General features: G+C 44.7%; 1 protein-coding gene across 1 annotated transcript in view; it reads right to left on the bottom strand.

Moving 5' to 3' along the window:
* LOC106813654 (adenylate cyclase type 10-like) overlaps positions 1–11,099 on the bottom strand; it is a 54,182-nt gene that overhangs the window by 6,212 nt on the left and 36,871 nt on the right. The window lies entirely within an intron of this gene.

The following is an 11,099-nucleotide window of genomic DNA, read 5'->3' as shown; positions in this document are numbered from 1 at the left end:
CCTTACCATCAAAATACTGCCACCCCCACACTACTCCCTATCAGGCATGTGTATCATCTTATAAAAATATAGAGCCACTAGTATATTATTTCTATCGTGTATATACTACTATCGTGTAACGTACTATCCCCCCTCACTGCTCCCTACCACTAACGTACTATCCCCCCTCACTCCTCTCTACCACTACCGTACTATCTCCCTTCACTCCCTCCCTACCACTAACGTTACTATCACCCTCACTCTCCTACCACTTACGTACTATCCTCCCTCACTCCTCCCTACCACTTAACGTACTATCCTCCCTCACTCCGTCTCTACACTAACGTACTATCACCTCTGACTCCTACCTACACTACGTTACTTCACTTCCTCACTCTCGCCTACCACTACCGGTACTATCAGCCCTCACTCCTCTTCCTACCACTAACGTAATATTCTCCTCCTCACTCTCTCCCTACCACCTAACGTTACATCCCCCCCTCACTCCTTACCTAACCACTAACGTACTATCACCCCTCACTCCTCCCTACCACTAACGTACTATCACCCCTCACTCCTCCCTACCACTAAGTATATCTCCCTCACTCCTCCCTACCACTAACGTTACTATGCACCCTCACTCCTCCTACCACTACGCTTAGCTTATCCTCTCACTCCTCTCACCACCTAACGTACTATCCTCCCTACACTCTCTCTACCACTTAACGTACTATCACCTTCACTCCTCCCATACCACTAACGTACTATCCCCTCACTCCTCCCCTACACTAATCGCTACTCATCCCTCACTTCCTCCTACCACTAACGATTACTATCCCTCCCTTCCACTCCTACCTACCACTTAAACGCTACTATCCCCCTCACTGCCTCCCTACCACTAACGTACTATCCCCCTCACTCCTACCTACCACTAACGTACTATCCTCCCTCACTGCTACCTACCACTAACGTACTATCACCCCTCACTTCTCCGTACCACTAACGTACTATCACCCCTCACTGCTCCCTACCACTAACGTACTATCCTCCCTCACTCCTCCCTACCACTAACGTACTATCACCCTTCACTTCTCTCTACCACTAACGTACTATCACCCTCACTCCTCCCTACCACTAACGTACTATCCCCCTCACTCCTACCTACCATACTATCGCCCTCACTCCTCCCTACCACTAAGTAGCTATCCCCCCCCTCACTCCTCCCTACCACTAACGTACTATCACCCCTCACTGCTCCCTACCACTAACGTACTATCACTCCTACCCTACCCACTAACGTACTATCCCCCTCACTCACCCCCTATCACCAGTATACTAATACTATCTCCCTCACTTTCCCTTCCCAGGAGCGTATTTACTATACCATCAAAATACTGCCACCCCCACACTACTCCCTATCAGGCATGTGTATCATCATATAAATATATAGAGCCACTAGTATATTATTTCTATCGTGTAACACGGTGTGCGTGACAGTCATGCCGGTGTCAGGATCGTTACCATGGCAGTGTCGGTGACGTAACGACGGCGGTGTCGGTGACGTAACGACGGCAGTGTCGGTGACGCAACCACGGCAGTGTCAGTGATGTCACCACGCTGTGCCAGTAACATCATCACGGCAGTGTCTGTGACGTTACCACGGCGCTGTCGGTGACGTCACTACGGCGGTGTCATGGACATCACAACGGCCGTATCGGTGACGTAACCAGGGCATTGCCGGTAACGTCACCACGGCGCTGTCGGTGGCGTCACTACGGCGGTGTCAAGGTCGTCATACAGCCGTATCGGAGCGTCATCACGGCCGTATCGGCGACGTAACCACGGCGGTGTCAGTGACGTAACCAAACCGACGTTGATTAACAATTCATGCTCGCGCGCTTCCTGTGAATTTCCTGTTAAAAATCCACTCGCCTTAGCGCCGCAATTGTTCCAACGTGTGCGATTAATTAGTCGGTTACCGTACACAGACACTGCGGCCGCTGCGTGGGCCAGTGTCATCGACATTGATGCTAGAACGTTGGAGCGGGTAACCGCACGTCGAAATACTCACACGACGAGTGCACCGGCGGCGTCACGCATCACGAATTTCCCACACCGTACAGCCAATAAAGGTCCCCATTCTACCATATTCAGCGTATGTAATTTGCCAATTATTGAGAAAGCGCTCCTTCGCTAAATTGGGTCCGACTCAGCGAAGTCCGGTCTTTATTTGGCGAAAGAATGGTTGATATTGCAGGCGCGCCCCGCTTCACTGGCCCCGTGACCTTGAATATCGCAAATATGAATAAATAAATAAATAAATATGCCGAAGACGCCCTGCTTACTTGCGGCGAATCGGCTACTACCCGACGTGTTATCCAACGATCACACGCTGGTAGGCTACTCAGCTGCTGAATGAATGCAGGGGTACCAACCCCCCCCACCACTAGGTTCAGCAGCTAACGCAGCACACCGCTCTTCTTTCTTTTCTAGAGATGATGATAAACAAGTGCACGTGAGAGCCGCAATTTGCCTGATGTAAGGAGATATTCGCCGCGTAAGGTATATAAATATTGCGTGTGCGTTCTTCGCGCTGCGAACAATGCACGTGTTATCTATGTGTTATGCACACACACACACTATTTAGTAAGCCCACACTCTATAGCTAACTCGGGATATAGTTGACTAGTGATTGGTGGTTGGAACTATAAGATGTATTTGGCGTGTCTATCATCGCCGCACGGGTGTGCCGCACAGCTCACCGCTCTTCGGCTGGCGTACAAGCAAGTTGGTCGGGTTGAACGATACCTAATGATTAGACGCATTACCGTAGATCACGCAACTGTCATGCTCCACGAAAACAACGGATTAAGGCGCCACACGCTGGGCATCGATTTGACGCGACATCTGTTAACATCTCGCTCTTCGCGCTCTCTCCTCTCTCTCCTCTCTCTCTCTCTCTCTCTCTCTGCTCTCTCTCTCTTCTCTCTCTCTCTCTCTCTGCTCAATAACTAAGACACGCAAGCGGGGCTTTCCAATAATGGCATGATGTATCAAGAGCTAATAATACCTAAGATAATAAGCAGGTATTATTAGCTCTTGATATTATATAACATAATAGAATATTAATTACAATACTCAACAGGAGGTGTCTTACTTCTGTGTCGTAGGTGTCTATGGTCCCCTGTTTTTCTCTACTGTTTGCACCTGGCGCGTCTGTTAGCTATTTCTGGACTAAAACCTAACCCATATATATTATTATATATATATATATATACTACTATATATATACGTTGATATTATATATATATATAATATACTAGCAAATACCCATGCTCCGCACCGGAAGTTTGAATGTTCTGGCCAAAGTCTACCTGTGGCATAGTTGTAAACGGGTAAATATTTGCGGCTGGTGTTTTTGCGGCGTTCATGGTAAAATTTCCTAAAAAGATCTAAATTTGTGACCCTTTTTAAATTGCAAGACATGAAGACTGCCTTCAGTTATAACTCATAAAAACCAGCAAAATTTCAAACAGCCAGCTACAAATAAAGAACATCCCTTCGATGTACTCGATAAACATAGCAAATTCTAAACAGCCGTTACAGTAGTAGTAAGATGTGATATAGAAGCTTGGGTCGGTGATGCGGGTGGTTTTCCTACCTTAGGTCGCTTAAAAGATTTCCTTGTAGATGACAGTTGTTGCCGTTGGCGAGTCCTGCTGTGAAAAGGCCCTTGGTGATGAACTGTTTGTCCACTTTTGATGTAGATGTTGTGCAGTAGCCGCTGGCACGCTGAAAAGGCAACATGATAGCGCTGGCCGTTGGGAGAATCACATGGGGCTGGAGCGATATAGAGTCCGAGTTTTGTCGAAGTTTTGCCGCTGACTTGTTTTATAGTCATTAGAGTTAGGCCCAAATGTCTGATTGAAATTGAATCCCCTGTAGTGTGAATGGAAGGTTTTTGCCGTCGGAGGGCTCAAGTTTAACACGCGCGGAGAGCGACTCTTTTGTGAGGACATGCGCTTCCAGCTGAGGATTACAGGCATCTAAGAACTATAGTCGTGCGGGGTTACCTAATTGTATAAGTCTGTGGTCGCGTGTGCACGAGTCCGTTTTAGTGCATATCTAGGGTTGGGTAATGAAACTGATTAGTGCTCCTGGCTTTTAAAATTGACGGCCGGTGGAGAGGCATGCTAGCTACGGGTGATATTGATGACAGAGAATATATGGAGGTAGTTTGTTGGCCTCTCGTTTTGTCTGCGAGATGGCTTTGTCTGCACTGAGTTAGTTTTGGAACAAACCTGTAGTTTCGTTATGACTTTATATTATAATCATAGATAAATATTATGTAGCCGTACCGTAGCCAAACAGGTCTTTGGTGCGCCTGTGCAGAACCTAATGTTACGGAACACAGAAGAAGAAGTGCAGTCGTATTATAAGATGAGCGCCAGCGACACACTATTCGTCAAATGCCAACGTCAGGAGCTAATTATAATATAAGACATAAACTTGGCCATTCCTTGTTATCATTCCACATATATCAGTCTACAGTCACCACGTACATGTTGACATCTCAGTTTAGTCACGTTACGTACATACTCCGTCTACCAGTCTGAGTCACATACGCCAGCAATCTCAAATCTACAGTCATATACGCACATCCTCAATCCTACAGTACACATTAACGCACATCGTCAATCTACAGGTCACATACCCACATCATCAACCTACAGTCACATACGACATCTCAATCTCAATCTACAGTCACATACCGCCGCACATCTCAACCCTACAGTCAAACCTCGACGCACATCTCAACCCTACAGCACATTACGCAGCATCTCAATCTACAGTCACATACGCGACCATCTCAATCTACAGTCACATCGCCACATCTCAACGCCTACAGTCACATTACGCACATCTAACTACAGTCACACTACGCACATGTCAATATTAACAGCTACATACGCCACATCTCAATCTACAGTCACAATACGCACATCTCAATCGTACAGTCCACATTGACGCCGCCATCTCAACTAACGAGTCACATGATACGTGCAGTACTCAGTACTATAGTTGACGCGTACGTGCATGCTCGGCGACAGTCACCGTAGGCAGCCTACGTATATCACGTTTACAGTCTCTAACAATACAGTTTACATCTCATGCCCACAGATCACATGATACGTGCATAATCACAGGCACTGAAGCGTTTCAATAAATTATAATTCTAAATTAAATACGAAATCTATTTACTACCAAAGTTCTTAATGTTTCATATAACTCTCTTAGTGACCCATATTATTGCTATCATACGCTGCTGGCTTCATTTCCAAATTTGTGGTCTTGTCTGTGCAGTTTTAGGTGTGTGTCATTCCGTTGAAGTTTATAGATTTTCCAATAAATGGTCTATGTTAATCAATTGCATTTGACTCCCGAAATATTTTCGCCGAAGGCATCATCAAGCAGGATAAATATTTTTAAATAATGTTTTAATATTCATTGTTGCATCAGACCCGTCGTCAAGGTTCGCACGCGCGTTGCTAGGGCAGAATTTCCCAAGATTCGGTGAAATGTTTGCTTTTAGTATACGGTTTGTTATGCAAAATAAAGCTTATGTGACATAGCTTATCAGTCTTCCGCCACGTGTCGAAACCCCCCGGTAAGCAGTTAATGCCACATTCCTTACGCGCGGTTTTCGGGAGGCAATACGCTGAAATTACACGCGGCCGTTACAGTATTACTATATAAGATATATATATATCAGAGCCTTAATAATACCTCTTGATATATTTAGGGTTGGTATTATTGCGGTATTGGTATTATTAGCTTGGTATTATTAGCCCTTTGGGTATTATATCTCTTGTGATATATATATATTAGCTCAGAAATAGCCTAAACGAGCCAGCGTCAAACAGAGGTCAGGGGGACATAGACCTTATCTGCTTTACGCCTCACCTGCCGCACGATCGCCATGCTGTAAACATGTTTAATTTGCTGCGAAAATTTCGTATGCTGAATGCCATCATGGATGTACTTACTGCTAGATTCTGCCGACATAGATAAAAGAGCAAAATAGATGTGCAAAGACGGGTTATTCAGAGGGACGCGGCTGAGAGATTATTGCAATAGGATTTTTTACTGCGAATGAGAGAAAGAATGAGAGCGAGAGAGTGAGAGAGAGAGAGAGAGAGAGAGAGAGAGAGAGAGAGAGACAGAGAGGTGGGGTTAAGGAATCATTAAGAGGGAAGATGAGTATTAGAGAGGGACGGCATCAGATTAAGGAAATGCTAAGAGCAGAGATTAAGGAGAGATAGCGAGGTGCGATGTAAAATTTGTGACAGTGCAAGGAATAAAACACACAATGTATACACCCGATCAAACGAACTCACACACAAAGGTGTTACATTATGGTATGTTGTGTTACGTCACGTCACGTCACGTTACTATGTTATCAGGAGTGGATAATAGAGTCTCTATTATCCACTCCTGATGTTATGCTATCAAAATGCTATGTTATTAGAATCCCCGGTGTCCCTTACACGAGATACAGCGATAATATAAAGCCCGCACACGTGAGTACGGACACTCGTGATGGGTGGTCTCTGCCAGAATGTTTTACGTGCGAAGTATTTCTTTTACGTTCCCATCACTGGAGACTCGGCCGCTATTTACGTGGGTGTCCGAGCCACGAGAAATTCACAGTCACTTTTGTCGAGGGCCATGATTTTACACCTTCAATTTTGTCCTGGTCGGGGGTTTGAACTCACAGCTTTCGAAGTAGTGTGGTACGCAAGTAAGAGAGAACGAGAGCGGGCCAGAGAGAGAGGGGGGAGCGAATACATATATATTATATCAGGGGTTAATAAAGACAAATTTGTCATTATTAACCCTTGATTATATAAATATATCCGGTGAGTAAACCTGACGTGGTGTAGCAGTTCCCAGGATTTCATTGAAGAGAAACAACCGATCAAAGTTAGAATATTAAAGATTTCAGACCCAGTTGTGTTTTTAAAGTATATATATTAGTTTAGCAAGCATATACACCTCCGAGTTCTTTACAGCATTAGCAGGTCAGAATATTCTGAAAATATTTTGTAAGCATACGTTATCAAAGTAGTGTTCTTATCTGACTTCTTATCTATAAAGACAAAATTAAATTTGAGAAAAGCTATCAACACATTAGAAGGTTGGATAACGTCCCTAGCTGACAGCACATAAATAACAACGCCAGTCGTCAATTTGGAACATACATTTATTCACATATTGAAATAGATATAAGACGTATATTATATGGCAGAGAGGATGAAATCGATGGGATTTCTTGGAGTAAATAGATCACAGATAAAAATTGCGTGTTGATTTAGGTCAATGAAGTATGAAATGGCAGATATGTCATGTTACCCAGACTTGAACTGAACATTTAAATAGTGAATACGAACATGACACAGAATCAAATACTAAATACTGAACAAAGACACTGTTTAGAATCGGTGAAAATTCAAGGAAAATAATACAAAAAAACATATTTGACAGCACATTAAAAATCTTAGCGACCACTCATGACACCAGTCTATGAAATTTAAAAACCCTCTCAAAGAACCTTCTAGAGAAAGGGCTGCGTAACAACACCAGGCCATTAAATGATGACTACTCTGTTATCGTGGAGGTAGCATGTGTGTGCATATCTACAGCCGATGTCTCGTCATTTTCTGCTCCCTGTTGCTCGGCGTCGGATAGCGTGGGCGACCCTGTTCGTGGAACGGGGAAAGAGAATTTGATGTCCTTCCCACTCATCTCCGATATCTCGTCCCAGTGCATGATCGTGTTAGCTGTGGCGTGGTCATGCCAGAAGGAGGCGACTTCAGGTTCGCAGCTGTCATCGAACCACACGTCCTGACTGTGCTGCACCCACTCTTCTTCCAACACCAGCCCTAGTAGTGAGGTTTAGCAGGTTTAGTGTGAATCCATACATGATACTCATACACACGCGCCTACTCTTCTTCCAACATCAGCCCGAGTGGTAAAGTTAAGGTTTAGTGTGAATCTACCCATGATATGCATCCGGTACATGATGAGAAATTATCGATGATCTTTCATTACCGGCAATAGGAGATCCAGGTGTTGGTGAAACTCGAATGAAAAAAACCCATAGCATTGTGCGGATACCGCTATTTATACAGGCTGCACTGTATTTTGCACGAGTGCATCAGTGCTATAAATTACACGCGTGTGCAGCATAGATTCGTATACTTCACTAGAACTCAGTTACGCTCATAGGGTCAATGTCCCCCAGGGTACTGCCGGAACGTACCCTGGGTACGGTCCGGTATACCGGAACGTACGCTGGTAACTATCTGATATGGTTAGGGTTAGGGTTAGGGAGTAGGCGTAGGCGACTCCCTAGATTCGTTAGTGGAGTAGGCGAGGTACGGTCCTGCATATTAGATAGTACCAGGGTACGTTCCGGCAGTACCCTGGGAGACATAGACCCTCTCAGCCTCAGTTACAATGAATGAACTACAGCACAGTAGTTCAATATTCACTCACTTACTTATTAAGCCAACACGATTAACAATCACAAAAGCAGAGGCTTACCTAATTCGATGGAGAGGGCCAGTGCTTTCTCTAAGCTGTTGCGGGCACCTGTCTGGTCTCCCAGCAGCAGGCTCAGGTATGCTTTCAGGTGGAGTAGCCGTGGCATCATCACAGGGAAGAACTTGACCGCTTTTGCGAGTTTCTTGACAGCCTGCACAGATTTCATGCGCGCTTACTTCGTAAACTAATACTAAATAAAGTGTAACACTTGATCTACTAGTGAGCGGCTGATGAGTACACACTAAACATGCGTTCGTTTGTCGTTCAAGTTAACCTCCTAGCAGGCCCAGAGAGAAAATATCATTACACGAAAAGGAATGCCAATATAGAGACACTTCATTAATATCTTCACCTGAACGACATGCTGCAGGTTAAATTTATTTCCTCAGTGTGCATATGACCTTAATGGATCCTAAATAATCTCTAATTTATTCAGATATCGTTTCTTGCATATCTGTCACAATTTCTGTGAGCTTAAAATTTGTCTGAAATGATTATGAGGCCTGACGTCTTGCTGTAGCTACCTCACGTACTGTGTCATGTTCTGTGTCAGTGTGGCAACACGAGAAAACTCTTACCAGCAAATAGCTCTGTCATTACAGTGATGATATGTATGGGGGAATCAGTGGCGTTACTCAGCTGGTGACCGCTTGGTTGAAAGGAAAATACCCCAAAAAATCTAACTATCTATCTATCCATGCATGCATCCATCCATCCCATTCCATGCCATCCCATCCCATCCCATCGCACCGCATCCCATCCCATATCCCATCTCATCACATTCAGTGCCATGCCATGCCATGCCATCCCATGCCATTCCATCGCACCACATCCCATCCCATGCCATGCCATGCCATCGCATGCCATCGCATGCCATCGCATGCCATCCCATCCCATCCCAAACAGTAAAAAATAATAAGAAATCAAAAGATAAAAGACATTAAAAATAAAAATAATTAATTAAATAAATTAATTAATTTGCCCACCATGAGGGAGCGGTGTTCAGATAAACCTCATGAGAGAGGGGTGTTCATATACACCTCATGAGAGAGGTGTTCAGATACACCTCAGGAGGAATTAAGGGGTGTTCAGATGCACCTCATGAGAGAGGGGTGTTCAGATACACCTCAGGAGGAAGGGGTGGTCAGATGCACCTCATGAGAGAGGGGTGTTCAGATACACCTCAGGAGGAAGGGTGTTCATATACACCTCCGAGGGGAGGGCCGAAGTGTCGCTTAGTTACTGTATAACATAGAAGGGGTTGTCTTATCTTTCAGGGGAAGGGTTGCCTGAAGGAGATAGGGCGTACTCCTGTACTGTGAAGAGGATCGGATGTCGGAGAGGAGGATGCTCAAGAAGGGGATCTATATGCCCACCTCCTGGGACGTGTGGTTGTACAGACTGCAGAGGAAGGAGAGTCTGCGTATATCGTTAGAGGAGGGATGCCATATCATGTCATTAGTCAGAAAATGGATCCCGTAGATTCACACAGCTGGTGCGATGCCAGAGAATCCTATAACATGCGTACTGCGCTAGGCAATTTACATGCAGGTCGATTGGCACTCCAACCGTTGCGTAACTTGTATAAATCGATGAGATGTCATTGAAAGGAGTTTGTTCATTTACACCTGAAAATTCATTGAAGATATAGCAGTATACAGGATACATCTGAATAGACACGGTGGTAAGAAAACCGCTTTCTTGTCATGCTAAAAAATTAGTGAACCAGTCGCCATTTAGAAGATTCGAATGAAGATGAGTAATACAATTACACTTGATCAAAATTGATGCTGGTAGGAACTAACCGATAACCGATGGATTTTGGTCGCTCAGCGGATGTGAGGCCACGTTGCAAGCTGCACTCGTTCCATTCACGTTCCCGTATCGTGTGTATTGATGGTGTTTAAATATTGTGGTATCGTGTGTTCCTTGAAGCTTAGATGATCGGATCTTTGCTCACACATGACGAATGACAAGAGTGTGGATGGTCACGTTCGATGACTTTTCTCTGTCACGGTACTCACGTAAGATGGCCTGGACGAGCAGAGATATGGTTCGTGCGTGCGTGCGAGTGGAGCCAGAGAACCTCACAGCTGCCTACATGGCTGTGCATGCCTTCTCCAAGTAGTAAGTGTGAGCTGTTGGCACTGAGTCAAGCCCGTGTCTGTTAAAACATATATCAAACAATGAAACAGCAAGCACAGCAGAGTAGGCATATTATAAATATATATCTATATATATAAGTTGTTCAGGCAAAATTTGTGTGTTCGCGCATTACTAGAGAACTCCGCAGCCTAGAGGAAACCTAATGATATTTTCAGAATCAGCACGTCTGGAGGTGTTCTGGCTGACAACAAACATTTTAAAAAGTGAAAGTGAAAATTCATAAAGCTATTGATTAATAGATGGCGGTCATGTACACGTAAACACAACATCACGCCTGAATCCATGGTGTATAAACGTGAGGGCGCAGTGAGCGATATCAGTCAACATTACAGTCTCTACACCTGGAT

Source organism: Priapulus caudatus, unplaced genomic scaffold, assembly GCF_000485595.1.
Source record: "Priapulus caudatus unplaced genomic scaffold, Priapulus_caudatus-5.0.1 Scaffold24, whole genome shotgun sequence".
Taxonomy (NCBI): domain Eukaryota; kingdom Metazoa; phylum Priapulida; class Priapulimorpha; order Priapulimorphida; family Priapulidae; genus Priapulus; species Priapulus caudatus.
This window is presented reverse-complemented; position numbering and strand designations above follow the sequence as displayed.